The sequence below is a fragment of the Melospiza melodia genome, unplaced genomic scaffold, assembly GCF_035770615.1.
Source record: "Melospiza melodia melodia isolate bMelMel2 unplaced genomic scaffold, bMelMel2.pri scaffold_35, whole genome shotgun sequence".
Classification (NCBI taxonomy): domain Eukaryota; kingdom Metazoa; phylum Chordata; class Aves; order Passeriformes; family Passerellidae; genus Melospiza; species Melospiza melodia.
Window position 1 is genome coordinate 2,941,206 of NW_026948670.1, and position 24,515 is coordinate 2,965,720.

Here is a 24,515-nt window from a genome sequence, read left to right on the forward strand (position 1 = left end):
ATATTCATTCCACGTGACATTTAGCACTAGTTCTTCTTTATCAGAGGAATTCCTAGGTCTGGGGCAGATCGACCTTGTGGTAATTTCTGTTTTTCTTTCTCTGTCTCCTTGCTGTCTCGGCATGCGGCCTTTCCTTCAGCTTTGGCCCTACAGACCTCTCACCTCTCCCAGGCACTTCACCTAATTCAGAATGGATCCCCACTCCGTCTCAGGTTCCTGTGCAATGAGTAGCAAAAGTGGCTTCAGTTTGGTCTTTTGCTCTTTGAATTTTGTGTCTTCAAAGATTTCCTTCCACAATACTCAGCTGGTTAGATTACTGTGCATGTTTCCATCAGAGACACAAGTGTCACCCCAAGAGCATGCACCACCATAGCCAAAATAAAGCTTTCCCCATTATTAACTCATCACTCAAAAGTGCATAAACTACAGAAACATTCTGAAATACAGCTGGTGACTGTTGTGTTTATTAAGGAACTGGTTTGGAAGTGGAGTTTGGTTTTTTTAAATAACCAACATGATACTTCCCCTTCCAAATATAAAGAAGAGTAACAGAAAGAAAAAACTCAGCAAAATACAAGAAGGGACAGAGGGAGAACCCTGGAGCATTCTAACTTAGTGAGTTAACAGATCTCCAAAGCCAGTGTCAATGAGTGCCCACTCATGAAGGCAGGGCCAATTTATCCAGTGAATTCTCATAACCTCTGCTTGCAGATCCTGCACAAAGATCAAGTGGATGCATCGCCAGTCCAGCAAATAGAGACAGAGCAAGCAAATGCGAGTGGTTTCAGTCTCCTCAAGTCTCCCATTTCATTACTCAGGGGTAATTAGATTATTTTTTCATACAAAGCAGTTCAAAGCCCAGCAGTGCAATCACGTTCCAGAGCTCCCTGTGATGCAGCAATGCTGGGCAGTGGGTCTGGACTGGGCAGAGCACACACCATGGTGTGCTTTTCCAGCCCAGCTGAGGAGACCTTGCTTAGGTACAAAGCAACCACAGAGACCCCAAATTAAGGTTTGTCCAACTTGTGTGTGCGCTTGTGGCTCCATAGGGTCCCTGACTTGGTGAAGGAATGCCCACAGAAATTACAGCAGTAGGGCTTCTCTCTGGTGTGGATGCGGTGATGGCGCTGCAGCGATGCCAGTCGGGTGAAGGTCCCTCCACACTCCTCACAGTAGAAGGGCTGTGCCCCGGAGTGAGTCTGCTGGTGCCTCTTGAGCCTGAGCAGCTGCACAAACGCCATGCCACACTCCTGACACTTGTAGGGCTTGTCCTCCCGGTGGATCACCTTGTGCTTGGACAGCAGGTTGGGCTTATCGAAGCCTTTACCTCACGTCAGGCACGCGTAAGGTTTGAAGTCGTCCTCGTGAGACTTTGGGTTTGCAGGACAAGCCTGATCCAGGCACTCAGCATTGTGCTGCTGGCTGTGGTGCACCACAGACCAGGGGTCCTGGCCATGCCGCTGGCCAGGACCACCATGGAGCGCTCGATCTTGTGCACATTGCGCGGGTGCCTCCAGATGTCGGCTGTGCGGATGAAGCCCTTGTTACACTCGGGGCACTTGTGCGGCCTCTCGCTGGAGTGGGATCAGCTGTGCCTTTGGCGCAGATGGGACAGCGGTAGGAGTTCTCCAGCAGGTGAGCTCACCTGTGCTCCTGCAGCTCACTCATGCTGTGGAAAGAGGAGCCACACTTCTTGCATCGATAGGGCAGAGCTTCCTCGGGGACGGGCTCCAGCTCCTCACCAAGCGCATCTCCCAGAGCGGCGCTTCCGTTGTCCTTGCGGAGTTTTGTTATCATCCGTGGTTTCCTGGGGTGCTCAGAGGAACAGTGATCTAAATCCTCATCCTCTCTCTGCAGGTGGAAGCTGGTGCTGGAGGGGGAAAACTCCCCAGCTGGGCTCTCACCTTGTTTCTGGCAGTAGGTGGCACAGGTTTCTTTGTCTCCACAGAAAAGCTCCTGCTTTCCTGCAGGTCCAGCAGAGTTTCCAGGAGGACTGCAGGAGTAATTCATGTCCGCCTCCTTCTGTAGCCTACAGCTGTGGCCCACCTGCTCTGCGGCCTTTCTGGGATAATTTGAATTCTTCCGCTCTGTGACACAAATGTTATTCTCGCTCACATCCATCCTCTGAGGCAAACACTGTGTTCTTCTAAGTTAAAACTCTAGCTCATCATCACCCAGAACTTTGTGTCCTTTATGGTAAGTCCATCTCATTCTCAGCTCTTCTGACAGTCCTCCCTAGAAAATAAAACACCTGTTTCATCAGTGATTCTTCTGATATTATAAATTTAGAATAGCAAAGGTATTTTTCTGATTCAAAGAAAGGGACAGACTATTAGATATGTAAAAGAAACAGAATCATCTACTATTAGATATGTAGAAAATACACATTCAACACATAAAGCATAGACAATGTTCAATAAATTTAAATCCACTATCATCAGCCAGCCTTCACTACCAAATATAAATTGATAATTCCAATTTTAAATTTTCCTAAAGATGAGAAATTACAGCATCCCAGAATGGTTTGGGTTGCCAGGGACCTTAAAGACCATCTTATTCCAGCCCCCTTGCCATGGGCAGAACACCTTCCACTATCCCAGGCTGCTCCAAGCCCCATCCAACCTGGCCTTGAACACTTCCAGGGATGGGGCAGCCACAGCTTCTCTGGGCCCCTGTGGCAGGGCCTCACCACCTTTGCAGTAAAGAATTTCTTCCTAATAACTAATCTAAATGTCTCCTCTTTTATTTTAAATTTTTTTCCCTTTGTTCTATCTGTGTAAAATGTTGTTCTCCTTTTCTGTAAAATCCATTTAAGTACTGGAAGGTGGGATAAGACATCTCTGAATATAAGCATACATATTGATGAACACATATATGTAAAAACATAAATATTTCTGTATTTCCACGTGTACATAAATGTAAAACTCACCTATTTAGTTTCAGCAGGCTTATCAAGTGCAGTGATCAAGGCAGTGCAGTGATGTGCATTAAGTGAAAGCTTTTATTCACATTGTGCTGCTCCATCAGCAGCACAAGCCACGCTTTCTTCTGCTGGAGACATGGAAAACAATCTGGATTAGTCCTCATTAGTCACTGCCTGGAACAGCGTGGCTCGACTCACCCCCACTCCAGCAATTCCTGACAATTTAATAAGGAGCTGCTAACAGGAGTATCCCTCACCTCCAGCCCTCCAGCTGAGCTGCCGATGCCTTTGGGGCGGGTAAACTTTCCAAGGGATGCTGGCGCTGCTTGGCTTAAGAGAACTCCATAACCACGGCTAGGAGTGTAGAAACCACGGCGTGGGCTGAAAAACAGTAATATCAACAATAAATACATACACATACATATATATGTATATATAGTAAAAAATAGGATTTTTCTGTTGTTGTTCCAGGCAGTGTGAGTCCCCCCAACTTTTCCTGGGTGCCCATTCCCTGTTCCGCGGCCCTACCTGGGCGCTGCGGGTCCCGGCGCGGCCACGAGCATCCCCCGCGCATCCCCCGGCGTCCCCCGCGCCGGCGCGGAGCCCGCGGCAGCGGCACCGGCGCAACGGCACCACGGCCGGGCTGGAGCTGCCAGCAGCGGGGCGGGATCGGACACCGCGTCCGCTCCCCGGTCACTGTGTCCCCTCCCCGTCCACTGTGTCCCCAACCCAGCCACCGCGTCCCCTCCCCGGTCACCGTGTCCCCTCCCCAGTCACCGCGTCCCCTCCCCAGCCACCAGCTCCCCACCTGGCTCCGCGGCCGGGCCCTTCCCACCGCCCCGGGAGCGCTCCAGGAGCCTGTTCATGGAATCATGGAACGGTATGGCTTGGAATGTCGTCTCTGAAATAAACAGGGCCAGGAGACTTCTTCTCCTTTTTAATGCCTTTATTAAAAGTTATCAGCTCAGGATTGGGCAGCTCGACAGGTCTGCAGCATCCGTCGTCTCTCCCAGGGCAACTCAGAGAAGGAGGATAAGCACAGCTCTGTCCACTAGGGGCAGAGCTGGGGAATCCGGTCCTCGTGGGAGCCTTTAGGGCGTGATGTCCCCGTCAGATGTTAGTTCGGTCCGAGTCTCGCTCCCCTCCCAGACCTGGCCCGGGGGATGTCGAAGACAGGGTGAGGAACGATGAAGGTTTCCAGCATCTCTTGCAGGCCCAGCACTCTGCTCCTCACATCCAGACATCACTCTAGTCTCTCAACTCTTAGGTGGCTCGTTGTTTTTGGGGTTTCTCCGTGAGTTTGGAGTCAGGGGTCCCACAAAGCATTCTGGTCTTGGGAGTCACTTTGCATAACCCCCCCCCACCTTCTCAGGTGTCTTCCCTATTCTGAGAAAGGTAAAACTTAGCCTCGGGCAAGGCTCTGCTAATACAAAAGGAGCGATTAGCCTCAACGACCCGTGATTACAATAACAAAACACACCGAACTTGGGCAGGGCCAGTGATCTGGCTGCCTCTTTGTAACTTTTTCTCACAAAAAAAAATATTAACTGAATTTTTGTTCATAACAGTCTCGTTCCAGCCCTCTGCCACGGGCAGGGACATCTTTCTCTAGACCAGGGTGCTCCAAGCCCCATCCAGTCTGGCCTTGGACATTTCCAGGGATCCAGGGGCAGCCACAGATTCTCTGGGCAGCCTGTACCAAGGCCTGCCCACTCTCACAGGGAAAAAATTACCCCCAACATCTAATCTAAATCTACTCTCTATCAATTTCAACCCATTTTCCTTTGTCCTGTTACTCCAGCTCTTGCCTTGTCTTTCTTGTAGGCTCCCTTTGGGTACTGCAAGGCCACAATTAGGTCCTCCTAAAAGCTGAACACTCACAGTTCTCTTGGCCTTTCCTCACAGCAGAGGTGTTCCATCCCTCTGATCACCTTGGTGCCCTCCTCTGGGCACCCAAACAGGTTCAGTACCCTTCCTGTCCCTCAGCTCCAGCCCACAGCAATTCATGGAGTGTCCCCTGTGCCCCTCACCATGGCAATAACTGTGCATCCATCTTCCTGCAGGAGTGTGGCTTGGATTGAGTCCCTCTCACACCCTGCCTTGTCAGAAGAAAGCAGCTCTGCCCCTGTCAGGAGAGCGATCAATCCATCTCCCAGGACTGTGTCCCACTTCCTAAGAGAAAAGTCTTTGCACCCAAAAGGACATTCAGCATCTTCAGCAATGCCTCACCAGGGCCTTTCACAGTGGCACCAGTTCCTTGGGAACTCCTTTGTCCAACCATCCAAGGATCCCACCTGCCTTTGCCAAAGCCACCACAGGATCATGGTCCACAGCTGAAACCACTCTCTGTGAAATCTCATGCAGATCAGTCCAGCTTTAAACCCAACTCTGGGAAAAAAACCCAGAGCAAACCCAGCTTTGCACTGCCTTTTCCTAGCAAAACTCCTCCAGCTTTGGGAAATGGGCTCCACAATTAGCAGCAAATACAGAACTGAAATGACAAATGAACAAGAGTGTGCATTGCCAGCATCCAGATATGGTATAGAAGAATGCTCCAAGCTCTGTATTATTTTTGTGGTTGCACAGATCTTGTTAAAAATAGACATGAAACCAGAAACTGCTCTGCTGGGAGTTGAGGGTGAGGAAGAGAAATGTACCTACTCCTTCCACATGGAAAAGCAAGTTCCTTCTGAGAGCAGAATAAGTGGCAGTTCAGTTCCTTCAGATGAGGCACTTCAAAAATAAGTTTGCAACAATTGTTTAATGACAGTCCTTGAATCCATGAGGAGCCCACACTCTGCTTGCAATGGCAAACCTTGCAGGGGAGGAACTGTCATTCCAAATTTCCCAAACTAGGGAGAAAACCAAAACAGCTCAAAAGATTTCTGTTATTTTTACTGGTTTGTTTGGGGTTTTTTTCCAGAATTTAAATGCTTAGATGTTTCTTACTTAGCTGGGTAGGGTAAAGGCTATCTCCCACCTAGACTCAGGATGTACAGAATCACACATCCCTTCCACATCCCTCCCCTTTTTCATAAGGAAAATTCTAGGAATACATAAGGACATGCACCCACATCCCCACAGCCAAGCATGTTTGTGTAGGGTCAAGATGATGAATTTTTAAAATTGCTTTTAAAAACTACAAATTTTTAAAATTGCTTTTAAAAATTCCAAATTGTGGTTTATCACAACCACCAAGGAATGGTGTAGTGCCAGCAATGTCCTTCCTCTGAGGGATCATGGAGGAAAAGCCTGAAGTCCATGTGCTCCTCCTCAAAAGCATCAATAAATGACATTTTCCTCATTCCTACTTATCCTCCCTTGAGGTTCCTCAGAGTGTTCAGAGGAAAAGAATTCTCAATATTCATCTCCACGCTGCAGGGCAGGGCTGGTGGGTTGATTCAATCACACTTTTGGTAGGAAGTTTTTAGGTCTCCTCTTCTTGGCACTGCAGCTCCATATGGGTTTCCTGTTGGACTGAAGGTCTCACAGGGTGCACCTAAGGCTGGAAGGTGGTGAGGAATCTTCCATCCCACTCTTTGTGGGGCTTCTGTGGGATCACCTGGGTGTTCCTCACCTTTGTGACAATTGTCAGCACCAGGAAGCAAGCCTGCCTCCCACCTGTGGTATCACGCAGTGCTCACTTGTTAGGAAATGTGGAAACTCTCAGGCAGTGCAAATTCCTGTGCCCAGCCGTGCCTGGCTTCTTTCACATCAGCTTCCTCGGGAAAGAAACAAGAATTTAATTATCTGCCAGGCAAAGTTAGTGTTTAATCTGTCAGTTTAATTGAAAATACTTCAGTGGTGATAAATAATGCAGCGCAGTGTAAATGATGCCTCATGCGTAAAATCAAAGACCCCAGGAAGCACCAGGCAGGGCCTCGTGGCTGCTGTTGAGATGAGACAGAGAAGGGATTCTGTGCAGGGCAACAAAACCAGCATGGGCACACCCCACACCCAGACTGGAAAAGTGTCCACACTCTCCTCAAATCCATCAGCACAGCCCCAAGCTTCCCTTCTGGCTTTGAGAACACAGAACACTGCCAGTGTTTCCCTTTTAGCATAAAATAACAACAAAATTCAGAGATCTTGCTCTGTCAGTCCTCGGACAAACACATTTAGCTCTATCAACTTCCACATATTTTGATTTTTCCTCCTAATAATGAGGTATTTAAATGTTTTCTGCTTTCTCTTTCACATGTTGCATCTAGGAGCCCATGATTTCATTAAAGTCTGCATTCTAAGCCTTTCCCATCAGCCTTGATGAGTTCTTCCAGACCCCACACACACAAAAATCAGCTGTAATCCTCAAGGAGAAGGCTCAAAACTAATTGAATTACCGACTTCCTTGCAAGATATGATTCCTATTAAAATTACATTATTGGTGTTTTGTGCCTGTCCTACATTCATATTCCCAACACACACGTTTGTGGACGCCAAATCCTTTTTATTTATGCTACCTCACTTTTATGTGTCTTAAATGTGAAGAGTCTGTCAGGACAGATGAGGATCTGTATTTGCCAGTTAGATCTACTCTGGAGTAATTTCTTAATTCAAATTTTCTGTTAAATTCACTAAAATATGTGAACTCGTGGTTCCCATTGCTGTCACAATGGGAGCTTAATACATTTTGTGAAGGGTTTAACATCACATTCCATCAAATTTGAATTTCTTTATAGGCCATAGAGTTTTCTGACATCTGGCTACTCTGTTTTAGGACTGCCATAAACACTTTAAACATCTGAGAGCTTCAGACTTTTCTATGTAAAACAAGAAAAAGAAAATTCTAAGCAATGTTTCTTCTAAGAAGGAGATGAATCAAGAGGGATTTCACTGATATTTGGCTGAAGTTTGAGCTTTTAACTCCCAGGGGCAATCTGGGCTCCCTTCAGCCTCCTGAACTTAAACATGCAGTGCCTGTTGAGGACACTGAATTTTGAAAGGAAACCCACACAGGACCCTAAGAACTCAATTAAAAGAAGGTTTAGCATCTCTGGTACAGGGAATTGTTTCACTCTATCCAGCTCCATCCTGTTACCCTAACACACATTTTCCTGACGTTTGCCAGGATCTTCCACATCTTAGAGTCCAGTGATCTGGCATCTCATGAATGAGGCATTTAGAAGAAACACTGAAAAAACCCAAGTTCTGACTACACCTGTTGGATAAAGCTTTTTTCTGACTCAGATGGGGTAACTGACTTTTTAAAACACTTTTATTTTATTTTTCATTTCATGTGAAGAGTGAGATAGTATAGATGTTATAATTTGCACTATTATAATCAGAAGCTAACTATTTCTTAATTATAAGGTACTATAAGTGCTTTTTGGCTTATTTGCTTTTGTTACACTATGTTGTAAATGCTTTAAAGTTAATAATCTAAAATTACTCTTTGTGGGTATTGCTATAATGTACTTTTTATTTTTTATTTTTTAAGTATTTAGTCTTATTTTTTAAGGTTATCTTTTGAAACTTGTTTTTAGTTTAATTTCTCAACAATATCTGTCTTGTTGTGTGGCATTTCTAAGTCAGCATTTCTTATCTCAAGGTTTGCATACAGATGCACACTATGTGAGCTTTCTGTCAGGTTTTGAGAATTCTCTAAAAATCCATTTCCCACATACACCAAAAGCCAGACAGAGGTCCAAAATGCAGAATCAGGCCATAAAGAACATGGAAAAATGAACAGGAACAAACCAAGCAAGGGCTGTAAGAAGCAGGCTGGTTGAGAAATAACTTCCTGGCATGCTTTAGATCCCCATACTTGCATTTTCCTCTGCACATATTGATGGAGGCTCAGCAAATTCTAGGCAAAAACTGCTATCTGATTATGCAAATACACCTGGCTGGAGATCCAGGACTGTAAATGAGCCTGCCAGGGAATCACCTGGCCCTTCTGGTGCTGGATGAGAGGTGCCTGTTGCAAGAACATCCTCATCTGTGGGCTTCTGGCTGAGGTTTGGAGGAGCTGCATCTCTGATCTGGGGTCTGGAAACCCCAAAAATGCATCCATGAGCTTGCTGAAGAGTTAAAGGTGAAATCTCTGCCTGGGCTCTGCACTGACTGGTTTATTGTTCTAAAGAATTCCTAGATTGGCTGAGAACAGCATTTAATAATCTATTCAATAACCGTTCAGCACTAAGGATTTTTACTGCAGTTCTTCATGAAGTTTATATGAGAAGCTTGTACTGGTGTCCCAGGAAATCACACACTCTCCGTCAGTTCTTTTTCTTCCCCTTTTTCATGCCCTTGCTCGAGCAGAAAGGAGGAGCAAAGTGATCCAGAGGGGTTCTTTCCAACCTGAACCATTCTGGAATTTAAAATGGGAACTGACCGAGCAGCTCTGGCTGCACGGGGCCACCCCAAAACCCTGCAGGAAGGATTTCCCCATCCTGTCCTACCCCAAACCTGCAGGAGGGATTTCCCCATCCTGTCCCACTCAAAACCCTGCACGAGGCATTTCCCCAACCTCTCCCACCCCAAAACCCTGCAGGAGCCCTTCACTCCTCCCGGAGCTGTGGCTCCAAGGTCTGGGATCAGCCCCTGTCACACCCAGGGATCAGCCCTTGTCACATCCCCGGCAGGGCGGGCACAGCTGGGGATGTCACACCTCCAAAGTGACTGACACTCCCAGGGACGTCCTTTGTCACACCCCCGGTGTGACAGACACGGACAGGGACATCCCCTGTCACACCTCTAGTGTGACTGACAGGGACAAGGACATCCTTTGTCATACCCCCGGTGTGACTGACGGACAGAAGCCTCCCCTCTCACACCTCCAGTGTGACTGACACCACTAGGGACCGCCCCTGTCACAGCTCCACTGTGACAGACACGGGCAGGAACGTCCCTATCATACCCCCAGTGTGACAGACAGAGCTGGGACCGCCCCTGTCACACCCCCAGTGTGACAGTCAGACTGGGGACCGCCCCTGTCACATCTCCAGTGCCAATAGCACTGCCCCTGTCACACCCCCCGTGTGACTGACACCACCAAGGACCACCCCATCACCACCCCCCCATTGTGAGTGACACGTTGGCACCGTCCCTGTCCCCTGTCACACTGATGCAGCCTCTTTGTCATGACACACACCTTGTCACGGCATAAAAAACCCCAAAAGGAATTAAAGTGCCTCGCAACTGCTCTGTGTTCAAGCCCAGCTGCTCAATCCTGCTTCAAAACACTTCTGCCAGTGTTAAATTTAAATTAAACACTCAAATGCCCACAGAATCCTGAGATTCCAGGGGACAATCATGGACATGCAGCTTCAGCAGGGTAAGGAATGCCCAGGTTTGGGGTGATAGCTCCTTTTCCTGCCCCTCATCCCAATCCCTTGCTGATAATCTCATTTTAGGATTCTTTTATCCATCCCAAAAGCATCACACAGCTTCAACAAGTCTGGGGACAAATTTGTGTGTAGCTGCCAATCACAGGTCATGACATTTGGGAAATTGGTCCCTCTCCTGGGACATCACTTCCACCTCACACAATTTTCCAAACCAAACACACTGGCTGTGGGTTCACACAGGATTTTGATGCTCAGGATGTCTGGATAGAGTGTGGGAATCCAGGAGCAAGGGGGCCATGTCCCCATGGCAGGCTGTGCCAGGCTTGTGTCCCTCTGTGCCTCCTGCAAGCAGCAGAGCTGCCCACAGAAAATGGAGAAATGACTGCATGGGAGAGCACCAGTGCACAGGGGGTGTGTGTGAGCAATCCCTAAATATTCAGGAGAGATGGGAGAAGCCTTGGGGTCCAGGACTCTGATAAATCAAGGCAGGGGAATGATGCCTGTGCTATGCAGATGAGCTGTCATATTATCTCCCACACAAGAGCATCTCCAAAGGAACCTACACTTACTGCAATTATCCTGCAGCATATGGACATTTATAGGCCAAAAAAAAAAAAAAAAAAAAAAAGAAAAAGAAAGGAAGAGTAATGGTTGGCCAAAAAAAGCAGGAGCCCAGATAATTCTCCAGTGTTATTTTGGAAAGTGCAGACACTGAGCAGGATAAATTATACATACCCGAGAGCCATTAGAAAATGTCAGGTTGCCTCTAAAATGAGTTAGAAGTGGGGGAAATGCCTTCAGCTTTCTTGTGCAAGAGGAGAATGAGGTATGTAAATAATATTCCCTAATAAAAATGAGTTTTCAAGCAGATTCTGACCCTCTCTTGTGCTGGGGACAGAGAGTGGGGCTGCATCCTGAGAGCCAAAGCCATCATTGAGCTGAAACTCTCTGTCCTTTCATTGCTGGAGCAACCATGATGTATAACCCAGGAGCTCCTCCTGGACTGATTTCAGAGCAAACCCAGAATATTTGTTACCCTTCTCTAAATTTAGCTGGGGGGAAAAAAATAGTAACTTCTGCTGCCAATTCTATGAAAACAACACATGTATCTTGACAGTAAATGATTTAAAAATGAAGAGCGACCAACAATGCAATGTTCTGGGTGCTGGGGGAGGAAGAGCACTGGAAAATCCTGAAGTTTGCATTTCCAAACTCTCAGCATTCACTTCCAGCATGTACTTGCACCATTCTCAGTGTATTTTTCCAAAGCTTCAGCCTCTGATAAGAACCAAATCCTCTGCTGACTGATGCTTCTGCTGGAGAGCTGAGATTTCTATAATTAGCACTAGAGAGAATTTGGGGAGGGATCTGTCTTTTTCAGTTTGGGTTTGTTTGTTTGTTTTTTAGTAAATTTGGATGGTACACATTTTAAAACAAAACACTTAAAACATCAGCACAGGGGTTCATAATTGCAGAGTGGAGATGAGGAGCACGTCAGTAGTTGAAAAAACATTAAATTTGCAGGAAGTGACTGAAATGTTTGCACAGAAGGGGGCAAATGGAGATAAGACAGGCAGGCTGCTTGCATTCAGCTTGTAAAAAAAGAGAAATTTGTACAGCAGAGGTTTACCCTTTCCAAGAGAAGTAAGAGAGGTGAAAGCTTTCTGGGAATTGTGTTCACAAAGAGGTAGAATATCTCTTCCCTGGATATTTTGGTCATTGCTGGGATGACCAAGGTGCTGCTCTTTGCCCATTTGTATCATTGCCTTTTCCTTTGGCTTGCTTTAAATTTTCTTTGGCAGAACCTCCAGGAAGAGTCAAAGCATTAAGATCACAGGATGGTTTGGGTTGGAAGGGACCTTGAAAATGATCTGGACCAACCTCACTGCAGGAACAACTTCCACTAGGCCAGGCTGTGCAAACCCCACCCAGCCCAGCCTTGAACACTTCCAGGGATGGAGTTTCCAGCCTGAACCCCTCCAGAAAAATCCCTTTGCGCTGCCTGCAGCCACTGACTGCACAAGGAGGACACCCAAATTGTTTTAAACCCACAAAGAGCTCAGCAAAGCCCCTCTAACCCAAAAGAGACAAAAAAAGGTCTGGTTTGATTTGCATTTCCCAGCCTTGCTGAGCTGAGCTGTAACAGGCTCAAGATCATCTCCTCACACTGGGGAGAGCTCACAGAACACTCACTTGAAACAGAGGCGTCTCTTCCCCATCTGGGAAGAAAACAAGCTTAACATTTAAATCTGTCTGCAAGGTGGGAGCAAATGAACTCCGGAGCAGCTGCACAAAGCAACAGGAGTGCAACAAAACTGAACAGGTAATTACTGATGGATTATCTGGAGGCACAGGCTCACACCAAACCAGCCAGGAGAGAGAGATTAAAAATACCTGACAGCCAAAGCACAGCTCCAGAGCAGAGAATGGTAACAGGCAATCTCATCCTTGACACCTCTGTATCTGCTTTTTAATTTTTTTTAAGAACAGCATTTATTCAGATAAAAAACCACCACTTTCACGAATCCAGGTTAGGTTCCTCACATCACTTTGCACACAGCTAATCTCCAAGTGCCTCTGTGACCACATGGAAAGCAAACCTTATTTTATACAGGACAATTGCCAAGTAAAATACAGGTTTTCCTACTTTCCCCCCCCCCCCATGGAACTGAAACTCAAACTAATGAATCAGAACATGTAAAATGATCCCAAAACACCTGGACAGGAGAGGTTAAAATAGTTATCCTTGTTCAGCTGAAGAATCGATTGGTTATCTGTCCTAGATTTAATTAGAAAAAACCCTAAAGAATGAGTAGCTCAGCACAAAATTCCTGACCTGAGCCAGTTTTATATTTGACAGGATAAAATATAGCTACTTAGGAGAGCTGGAAGAACACACCTACGACGGGTGAATGCTCCTGAGTTTTCAGAGGGTAAAGGGCTCTGCAGACCCAGCCCTGTATTGAGGAAACAAATATGAGATACTGAATAACTTTTGGGTGCCCAGGATTGCCTTGGGGTGAGATTCTGGCTGCTGCACCCTTTTGAGTGACTCTTAAACTGAAAGAGCAGAGGCAACACAGAGCAGCCAACACAATCAGAGCCACTGTCAATAGGTAATAACTTCAAGATTCCCAAATTGCTGATAAATCCGTGATACTCATATAAAAATTATTGACCCATTGGCTGCAAGCGGCAAAGTACAAGGCAAAACCAGATTTGTTGATGTATCAATTTGCCATCTGCTGCCTGCCCTCACACTGGAAGTGTTTCTGTGTTTCTGGTTATGGTTGCCGTTAATTGCTTTTTATCTAACAGTGGAGTTTAGAAGCTTCAGCTGAGATGAAGTTTCATGGTGTTAGTCAATTACACAAACATGCAGACGCACAGAAATTCCCTGGTTTGTAATCTGGACGAGGCAGAACACAGTGTGATATCTTGGGCCTGAAGAGAGGCTTCTGATTTGGAAAGAAAACAAAGGCAGCATCAGGGAAGGTTAAAAACTGACTCACTGCCTCCTTGTGCTTCACCTGTTAGAGCTCCCAGATTAAAAACTCAGCCACAGCTGCTTGGATTTTAACTCATCAACAGGAACACACAGAAGCATCATGTTTTCAAACACTCCACATCTTCAGGAGACATCCCTCCTAAGGAGGGCTTCCTTGTGCAGTGTCATTATCTCCAACAGATCTGCTTTGGAAATTTCCTCTCGAGGCTCCTCCACGCTGACAAGTGAATTCTGTGCATCAGAAATGTTTGTTCAGAGGCTGCCAGGCTCATCACTCACTTCCCTGCAAAGGAGGCAGTCCAGGGGGGATTCTGCTCTTCCCCTTCCTGTTGCCCCTGCAAAAATGGAGTTATAGAGGAGACAACGAGGAAAGCCACGTGTCTGTGCCACTTGTCCCTCTGTGGTGATGCTCAATTCTCTGTGTCAGGGCTGGGGACAGCGCTGCTGCCTTGCCCTGGCTCTCACAAAGGTGACAGGGTAACCTGGGCTGGCCCAAGCAGGACTTCCAGCCCCACGGGCTCCCTCCTTCTCTGGGCTTAAAGGGCTCAGATATTCCTGCTGGCTGCCAGCCACAGAGCTAATTATTTGGGACCTCTCCATGCACACGAGCATGGTAGGAATGGGATTGATTAACGAGCACCTTTGGACTGATGGCAGCTCTTCATGGAGTGCACGAGTGATTTGTGGTGTCTCCGCGTGAATGAAGAGAGGATTCAGGCAGCATCCAGACTGGGGGGTTACCAAAGGCCTCCTGTGGCTCCAGAGCTTCTTCCTCCAGCTCTTCTTGCCACTTCATCATTAACAAAACACTTTGGCTGTTTTATCTCTTAACAGGGAGATTTCTTGGGCACATATAAATCAGCCTCTCTCTAGCTGGAAAGCTCAGTTTGCTCCTGGCCAACCCTGTCTGAAAGCAAAGTCTCTATGACAAGATGAAAAAATACCTTCCCCTATTCATTCTCAGACATGCTACATGACAGTCTTTTCCCTTGCTGAAATGTTATTTCATCCCATGTTCACCAATTATGAAAATAATTTTGCTTAGACAAGAGACGAGGAAAACACAGCGCAGCTCATTCTTGTTTTTGTCACCAGAGAAGGTTTGATTTGGCCTCTTTGAAAGATGGCTAAGGACTCATTTGTCCTGATTATTCCACTTTGGAGCTTGTGCTGCTCACCTGCACGTTGGGAAGCAGATGAACCCAGTGGTGAACATGTCAAGCTTTGAAAGGTGTCACAGGAGGAGAAGTGTTATTAGTTCATCATGCTAACAAAGGTGCCACGCAGGATTTGCAGCCTCTCCCTGACTGCTGTGTCTGTACTTTCTGAAGCCAAAAGGCAAAGGCTCATTAATTAACAAAGGAAGCTGGGAGATAATCTCGTGATTAAGTTATTGGAGTGGGACCTGGGTTGATTTCTCAGTCCAGGGCTGGTTGCTATGTGATATTATTCAAATCCCTGCCTGGAGACGAGCAGGAAGGCGGCGGTGGCAGCTCCCCACAGGCTGCTGGTGCTATGGGCAGGGGCTGTGCACTGCACATCCCTCACTATTCCAGCTGGAGTCACCTCTGCAGGCAGACAATGGGAGAGAACACCCAACTCCAAATGCACTGCACGTTCTGCAACTGGCCTTTGCTGTTTTTTCCAGAATCTCCTGTGATTGACTAAATCACTCCTCTTAGCGGGCTTTTCTCCCCCCCTTCTGTTTCCTATTGAATGTCTTTATCTTCTGTCTTTTGCAAATGTGAACAGTTTTAATGAGGTGCTGTTGAAATGTCTTTTGCAGTTTGGCATCTTGTTTGGTTTTGCTCCTCTCGTTCTCTTTGCAGTTCTGTTCCTTCCCACATTGCTTATGTTTTCTTGTTTGTGGAAGCTTTTCTCTATATGCATAATTTAATCATGCTGCACTTCAATTTCATCTCTAATAAGCATAAATAGGGAAGAGGGCAGCTGAAGCCCATCTCTCCAGATGCTCCTTAAATAATCTTCTTTTCCTCCAGAGCATCCCTCAAACATTTCTAGCTGAACCCAAGGACATATCTCTCAGCTCAATAGATTTGTTTTCAAATTATATTGTTAAATGGCTTGATTTTTTTCCACAGCTTCAGAAACCAGACTGAGCCTACACCTTCAACTAAGGTCCAGAACAGCAGGGAAGTGTTCAAGAAATTCAACAAAGAAAACCAAAACCCCAGAGGAGGTGCCATTAATCCAGTTCCTCATCCCCTCTATTTCCCGCTTGGGGTTGAACTAGTGAATTTTGCTTTTGCTCAAATTATCTTTACTGAGATAGCAGCAAATCTACAGAGTCTTCTACCAGGTAGATTTGGTGTCTCCCTACTCCATCCTCAGTGCCCTTATCTATGTGCACTGGGTGTCCCCAGAGTCATTTTTTATATATTAACCAGATCACTTTATCACCATGATCGAGTTACATCCAGCTTATCTGGGGAAGTCAATAATTTCAATTAAGCTGCATGATGCATTTACTTCTAGTTATGTAAGAGAAGACAGGATATGTACAGATCCTCTGTGTCCTGTTATCAGACCTCCAGGAGAAGCTGTGGATGCCCCATCCCTGGAAATGTTCAAAGCCAGGCAGGATGGGACTTTGAGGGCAGGCAATGCACCCCCTGAGCAGCTCCACCCCACCCAAAGTCAGTGTCAGCCTGTTGGAGTTTGTGTTGCTGGGAGAAGGTGTACAAAAGGATTGGTTTTTACATTGACCAGTTACTGAATCAAGCGCAGGAATACATTGGAAATTCAACTGGGGGTTCCTTTTTCCATCAGACTACTTCTAGAACGAGCTTGTACACTGAAGCTGACTCTTTTGCTCTCTTTTTGTTTCTTTCCTATTTTCTTGGCTTCTTTGCCACTATTTAGACAAATTTGGAACTTTTTTCCCAACTAAAATTGTTTCAATAGTCTGATCATGATAATACATTTTTATAAGGATTTTTTAAAATCTTTCCTCGAGTTAAGAAAGTCAAGGACTTAGGTCTTTTTCTTCCCTTATCAATATTGCAATGAAATTGATAAATAAAGACCAACTCTTTATTTTTGTTTTTAACCCAAGTAGATAATTCCCATACATTAATCAATTTTGTGGACCAATATTTGCCATTTTGATGTCAGTTGTCACTTCTTAACAATATACATTCTGTGACTATGTTGACAACTCTTTCAGTGAAGATCCTAACTGGTCTTAGATACACATAGGCAGAAATTTGCTCAGCCAGTGTCAGTCTTAAGCAGGCGTATCAGAAGATCTTTCTAGAGCTGGGAATTTTCCCACGAAAGGGATTCAGTTAGGGAAGAGACACTTGTCCCAGAGTTTTACATTCTTCTTGAACACTGCTTAAGGAACTTAGATCCCATGTCCATTTGGATCTCTGTCTGCACAGAACTTTGTCATGCCAGTGCTTGAAATGCATCTTGAAGAGAATTCACTAGCACAGAATGAAAGAGAGTGGAAGGGGTTGGTGGGGCTAACCAGGCCCAACCGCCCTGCCTAAACCAGGATACCTAGAGCCTCTTGCCCAGGATTCTATCTGGGTGTACTTTTAATGTCTTCAAAGATCCAGCCTCCACAATCTTTCTGGGCAGTCTGCGCCGTGGTTCAGTCACCCTCACAGTAAAAAATCATTTGGTGTTGTTCAAAGGCAATCTCCTGTATTTCAGTGTTTGCCCACTGCCTCTTGTCTTTTCACTCAGCATCAATGAAAAGACACTGATTCCCTCCCCTTTGAATTATTCCTTCCAGTATGTATGTGTGCTGCCATGTAGAGAAATGTCAAAAACCTCCCTGAAGCCCAGGCAGACAATATTCCCTTTATCTACCAGTCAAGTTGATTCAGCAGAAGAGTTTAAAAAGATGTTCAGCATGGAATTCCCTCCAGAAAATCCATGCAGACTACATTATTTTGTTGTCCGTCATGTGCCTGGCTTTCCAGGAATAGCTGCTCCATCAGCTTCCTGGAGATAAAAAAGAGGCTGGCTGGTTTGTACTCTTCTGAGTCCTCCTATTGCCTTTTTTGAAGATGGGTGTAATTTGCTTTCATCCAGTCTTAGCTCAAGAGAGCTCCATACCTTCGTCTTTAGCGTCTCTTGTCATCTACATCTTAGCAAAAAGCTGTTCCACTATGTCTGGAAAGGAGAAACTGTGCCAGCACAGAAAACATCTCCCATTCTGTTCTAGAAGTAGCACGGAGGTCTGAAGAGTGTTTGGCAAGAAGAAAATGAAAGTTTTCCGAAACACTTTCCAATTGAATGTTCATGTGATTGGAAAAGGCGGGAGAGTGGGAAGGTACTGTTTTCTATCAGTTTGCAAGCTGCGCACACAATGCCAGTGTTGTGCAGCTTCCTTCTTCTTCTTTCCGAAGTAGCCGCTCTCTCCGGCCCCCGGAGGTGAAGAAGCGGCTTCTTCGCGCAAAGACGATTGTGCCGGCCACAGTGCTCTCTAGATGGCGGCTTCTACTGAAAGACGCCCGGGAGCAGCGCTTAGCTCCAGGGAGCTCCGTACTTTCTTCTTTAGCATGTCTTTTTGTCTTCATCTTAGCAAAAAGCTGTTCAACTATGCCTGGCAAGGAGAAACTGTGACAGCACAGGAAACATCTCCCATCGTGTTCTAGAAGTTGCACGAAGGTCTGCAGAGTCTTTGGCAAGAAGAAAAAGAAAGTTGTCCAAAACACCTTCCAATCGAATGCTTATGTAATTGGAAAAGGTGGGAGAGTAGGAAGGCAATGTTTTCTATCAGTTTGCAAGCAGCGCACACAATCCCAGTGTTCTGCATCTTCCTTCTTCACCTTTCCGAACCTGCCACTCCCTCCAGCTCCCGGAGGCGAAGAAGCGGCTTCTTCGCGCAAAGACGATTGTGCCAGTCACAGTGCTCTCCGGTGCGCAGCTTCTGCTGAAAAGTATCCAGGAGCGGCGCTTAGCTCCGGAGAGCTCTGTACCTTCATCGTTAGCGTCTCTTGTCGTCTACACTTTGGCAAAAAGCTGTACCACTATGTCGAGCAAGGGAAACTGCCAGCACAGAAAACATCTACCATCGTGTTCTAGAAGTAGCACGGAGGTCTGCAGAATGTTTGGAAAGAAGAAAAAGAAAGTTGACCAAAACACCTTCCAATCGAATGTTCATGTGATTGGAAAAGGCAGAAGAGTGGGAAGGTAGTTTTCTATCAGTTTGCAAGATGCGCACACAATTCCAGTGTTGTGCAGCTTCCATCTTCTCCCTTCCGAAGCTGCCGCTCTCTCCGGCTATCGGTGGGGAAGAAGCGGCTTCTTCGCGCAAAGACGATTGTGCCACGCACAGTGCCCTCCGTTGCGCGGCTTCTGCCGAAAGACACCTGGGAGCAGCTCTTAGCTCCGGGAACTCCGTACATTCGTCTTTAGCGTCTCTTGTCGTCTAAATCTTAGCAAAAAGCTGTACCACTATGTCGAGAAAGGGGAAACTGTGCCAGCACAGAAAACATCTCCCATCGTGTTCTTGAAGCAGCACGGAGGTCTGCAGAGTGTTTGGCAAGAAGAAAAAGAAAGTTGTCCAAAACACCTTCCAATCGAATGTTCACGTTGTTAGCATTCAAAAACACATAATCACGGAGCGATTATATGCAGTGCTTTTTATTAAGAGCTCTGGGAATCGGGGTATATTCAACCCAAATCTGACTCCGACCATACATCCGAAATGATCATGTTTAATACTCTATCGTTACATAACTTTCATGTTAATTATTTAACTTATATTGGTCTATTGCATACATAAATTTAGCCCCTCTCTGAATTTCCAACATAGTTTCTCACTAGTCTTCTTATGGTTATATAATAATTACATTTAATTAATAAACAATCATCATATCTAACAAATATATAATTTATCATACTGCTTGCGCAGGTGCAGTTGATCTGGGAAAGCACAAAGCCTAACATTTTAGATTCTATCTCTAACTTTTTCCAGGGTTCCACTATAATTCTCCCCCCTTTGAAAGCATTTTCACTTCACTATAGGTGTAAATGTTTTCACTTAATACAGTCCTTTATTCCTCAGTTCATACTTGGTTCTTCAAATCCAGGGTTGATATAAATGTTGTCGTGAATGCTGTTACGAACTGGAGAACCAGAAGATGGCAGGTGTGGATCTCGTTTTAGTGCCTTTATTATCCTCTGGTTCCAGGATGTTTTCTTCTGTATCTCTCCCTTTAAGATGCTGTAAACTAACCAAATTGCTAAGAATACAATTAGTAAGATTATCACACTCTCAATAATAGATTTAATCCATGAACTCACATTCCACCCCAATCCTTTAAAGATTTTTCCTAACCAGCTTGTAGCCAAATCCTTTTGCTCTTCTTGTGCTTCATGATCTATTTGTTTCAACTGATTGATGTCATATTCTATATCTGCAGCTACATTTGGGATATGAACGCAGCAATGATCAACTTGTCCCTTTAAAAATCCACATACTCCATGCTCTTTCAGGAGTAACATATCTAGGGCCAATCGATTTTGTAAAGTCATTTTTGTGGTGGCTTGTAATTGTATATTCAATTCTTTAAATCCTTCCCGGGTGACTCTTGCCAGTCTACCTACCTGACCTGTAAGTTTGTACAGCATCTCTCTGCTCTTATAGTTTGCTATAGGACCAAGCAATGACTCTAGGGCCCATCCAAATTTCACTCCACTAGAGGGTTCTTGCCAAGTGTCATCTGGATTTTCATTGTCTAGAACTTCTTGTCTTCCTCTTATCTGCAGAAGTTCATGTTTTCCATTAAATGGGGACTTTTTCCAAATTGGACATAAGGTTGGGAGGCCTAAAGTAATCTCTTTTACTTATCCATCTATAGGCAGATGTGTTGTCCAGGTACGATCACTTGCTGCCCATACAAATTGTCCTGGACCTCAGATCGTAATCCTGGTACACCCTATAATTACTTTATAATTCACTCTGCCTTGTTTATGTTTGATCCCTCTGCAAGCACAACCAATTTGTAGGGCTATTGCCAGGGGTGGCATCTGTTTTATCTCTTCATCATCTGAAGTGCAGTCGTAAGTTTTATTACATGCCCACCAACTTACTTTGTCTGCCCTCGTTCTGCTACTAGTGTCAGTGTTTGTTATTGCTGGATGTGTTTCATTCTCGGGGCCTTCCCACTTAATACACCAAGGGGTGTTTGCCATATATTGGAATCTTTGAAGAATACTCACAGACCATGCACTGTCCCAAGGTTCTATCTGATCTTTCTTATCCTTGGCCTCACATTCCCATACCAGAGTTGTTTCTGTAACTTGCCTCGATTCGGGTACCAGTTTACATGTAATTGTTTTGTTCTTTTGTATTTCAGGTAGTTTTGATGTTATGATTCCCCAATTCACTGGGTCTCCTGCTGCCTTTGGTATTGGCAGACAGGCAGTTATTCGGCTGGTGTTTTGCATTTTGGCAAAATCTTTGACTAATCGGATCATTACATTCTCAGCCCGAACTGCATTAGAAATCTTTATCACCTGTGTTTCCGTTTGTACCTCTCTCTTCATTCTAGAATGAAGAGTGGTTGGTTGATCATTTTGCATTCCACATCCCAAAGATATTAATAACCATAACATTAGCACAATTACTGATAGCATTCTGAAAGCAATTAAACACGTCTTATCTGCAGCCTTTGTTCATTCCAGAGTTTATACAGTCTGTGATCCAGGATGGACTTTCTTCACTCAGGTATAGTGGATCCAGGGTTCCACGCCGGCTACTTTGACTGCTGTAAAGGTGGCCAGTAGTACCTGATGGGGTCCACTCCACTTTTCTTTCAGCGGTTCCTCGTTCCAGTTCTTGATGTACACCTCGTCTCCTGGATGTATGTTATGGACTGGGTTCTCGAGAGTCAGTGGTCTATTCCACACGAGGATACTCCGGAGCCGAGCTAAAGTTTTCCCAAGAGACAGAACATAATTATACACTTCCTGCTTTCCTGTGACATGTACATTAGGGTTAGGCTCAGGAGATTCATATGGTTTCCCATACAATATCTCATAAGGACTGACTGACATCCCACTCCTAGGCTTTATCCGAATCCTCAACAGTGCTTTGGCAAAGCCTGCGGCCACTGCAATTTGGCTTCTTGGCATATTTTACTGATTTGCCTTTTTAGTGTCTGATTCATCCTCTCTACCTGTCCATTTGACTGGGGTCTCCACGGTGTGTGGAGGTCCCAATTTATCCCCAGCAGGCTACTTACCTCTCTTACTACTGTAGCTATGAAATGGGGTCCCCTATCTGATGATACCTCTAGGGGTACCCCAAACCTGGGAATAATCTCCTGTAGTAACCACTTAACTGTTTCCTTTGCTTGGTTCGTGAGACAGGGAAGGGCTTCTGGCCACCCAGAGAATGTGTCAACCCCATCTAACAGGTATTTGTATCCTCGAGTTCTTGGTAACTCTACAAAATCTACCTGCCAATAGTCTCCTGGCTCTATTCCTATCTGAATTCTTCCTAGCTGTGCCTGTTGCCTAGCCACTGGGTTGTTTTTCAAGCAGATATCACATTTTGACTTTACTGATTTTGCCATTGTTAACATCCGTACTGAAATGAAACTGTGCTTTAGCAATTTTACCAATGCCTCTGCTCCCAGTGACATTCGTTATGTTTAATTTGTAGAACCTCTCTCATTATCAAGGGGGCTACCACTATTTGTCCTTGTGCAGTTACATACCATCCCTCTGAATTCTTTTGTGCATTTAGCAAATGTGCCAGTCTCTCATCTTCTACTGAATATTTTGGTTTTGGAGGCAAATTGAATTGGGATACATTAAGCTTCAAAGGTATCAATGCCATTGTTGTTTGTACCTTTCGAGCAACCTGTCGGGCTGCCCAGTCTGCCTTTCGATTTCCCTCACAGATTTTGGAGTTTCCTGATTGGTGTGCTTTGCAGTGAATGATTGCTACTTGTTCAGGTTTTTGTACTGCCTTTATCAATTGCAGGACTGCATCCTGATGTTTAATGTGCATACCCCGAGAAGATAACAGTCCTCCTTCTTTCCACAGTGCTCCGTGTACATGCACCACTCCAAAAGCATACTTTGAGTCAGTCCAGATATTTACCTTTTTCCCTTCACTTAATTCTAGTGCCCTGGTTAAATCAACCAGTTCTGCCCTCTGGGCAGATGTATTTGGTGGTAATGCCTTTGCCTCCACTACTGTATTGACTGTTGTTACCGCATATCCAGCGTATCTGATTCCATTTTCCACAAAGCTGCTCCCATCTGTAAACAGCTCCCACTCCGGCTGCTCTAGTGGGATGTCTTTCAGGTCTTCTCTTGCTGAATAGGTGTACTCTGTTACTTCTACACAGTCGTGTTCTAATGGGCCTTCTTCAGTTGTGGTACCTAGGAACAAAGCTGGATTCAAAAGGTTAGTTGTTTTTAATGCGACATCATCCTGCTCAGTCAGGACTACCTGGAATTTCATCATCCTGCTGGGAGATAGCCAATGGCCCCCCTTTTGTTCTAAGACAGTGGTTACCATGTGTGGTACATAGACATCTATGTGCCTTCCCATAGTAAGTTTCCTGGCTTCTTGTATCAGGATCACAGTAGCTGCGACTGCCCGCAGACATGGGGGCCACCCGGCACTTATGTTGTCAAGTTGTTTGGAAAAGTAGCCCACCGGCCTTTTCCAACTTCCCAGACCTTGTGTCAGGACTCCTAGTGCTAGGCGCAGCCTTTCATGTACAAACAGCTGAAAATCTTTAGACAGATCAGGTAACCCTAATGCTGGAGCAGTTGTCAGTGCTTCCTTTAATTTTAGGAAGGCTTCTTTCTGTGGTTTGCCCCAGATGAATGGCTGCGTCTTCTGAGCTTCATACAGGGGTTTTGCAATCAGTCCATAGTCCATGATCCACAAGCGACACCATCCTGCCATCCCGAGGAAGACTCGCAGCTCATGTAAATTCTGGGGCTCTGGAATAGCACAAATAGCTTGGATGTGGTTAGTACCTAGTTTTCGTTGCCCTTGTGAAATTTCACATCCCAGGTAAATCACAGTCTGTTGTGCAATTTGTGCCTTTCCTCTGGATACTTTATAGCCTCCCATCCCCAGTGAATTTAAAATCTCAATGGTTACCTTTATACAGGTTGCTCTTTCTTCTGTAGCTATAAGTATATCATCAACATACTGCAACAATAAGTATTGGTCTCTTGGTACTTGCCCATTTTCAGTCCAAATCTCCAGTTCCTTTGCCAGTTGGTTTCCGAATAGGGTGGGACTGTTCTTGTAGCCTTGTGGTAATCGTGTCCAGGTGAGCTGGGTCTTTCTTCCATTCCCTGGGTTTTCCCACTCAAAGGCAAAGAGTTTCTACTTTCTTTGTCAAGGGGGATGCAGAAAGAGGCATCTTTTAAATCAATTACGGTAAACCATTTATATATCTCCTTTATGGATGTTAGCAATGTATAAGGATTTGTTACCACTGGATAAATGTCCTTTGTTATTTTATTTATTGCTCTCAAATCCTGCACTAATCTATATTCACCATTTGGCTTCTTTACTGGAAATATTGGTGTATTAAATTCTGATTCACATTCTTCTAAAATTCGGTATTTCAAGAATTTCTCAATAATTTTTACTATTCCTTGCCGTGCTTCTGGTTTTATGGGATATTGTTTGACTTGTACAGCCCTTGCCCCTTCTTTTAACTCTACATGCACTGGTTGTGCCAATTTAGATTTCCCTGGTATATCCGTCTCCCATACAGAGGGAATCACTGCATCTTCTACCTCCCTAGGGATAAAGGGGACAGGTTTTTCT

At 45.3% G+C, this 24,515-nt stretch overlaps 1 pseudogene; it reads right to left on the bottom strand.

Moving 5' to 3' along the window:
• Window positions 1-1,007: 1,007 nt before the first annotated feature.
• Window positions 1,008-2,232, bottom strand: LOC134434355 (zinc finger protein 135-like; annotated as a pseudogene).
• Between the last annotated feature and the right edge of the window lie 22,283 nt (window positions 2,233-24,515).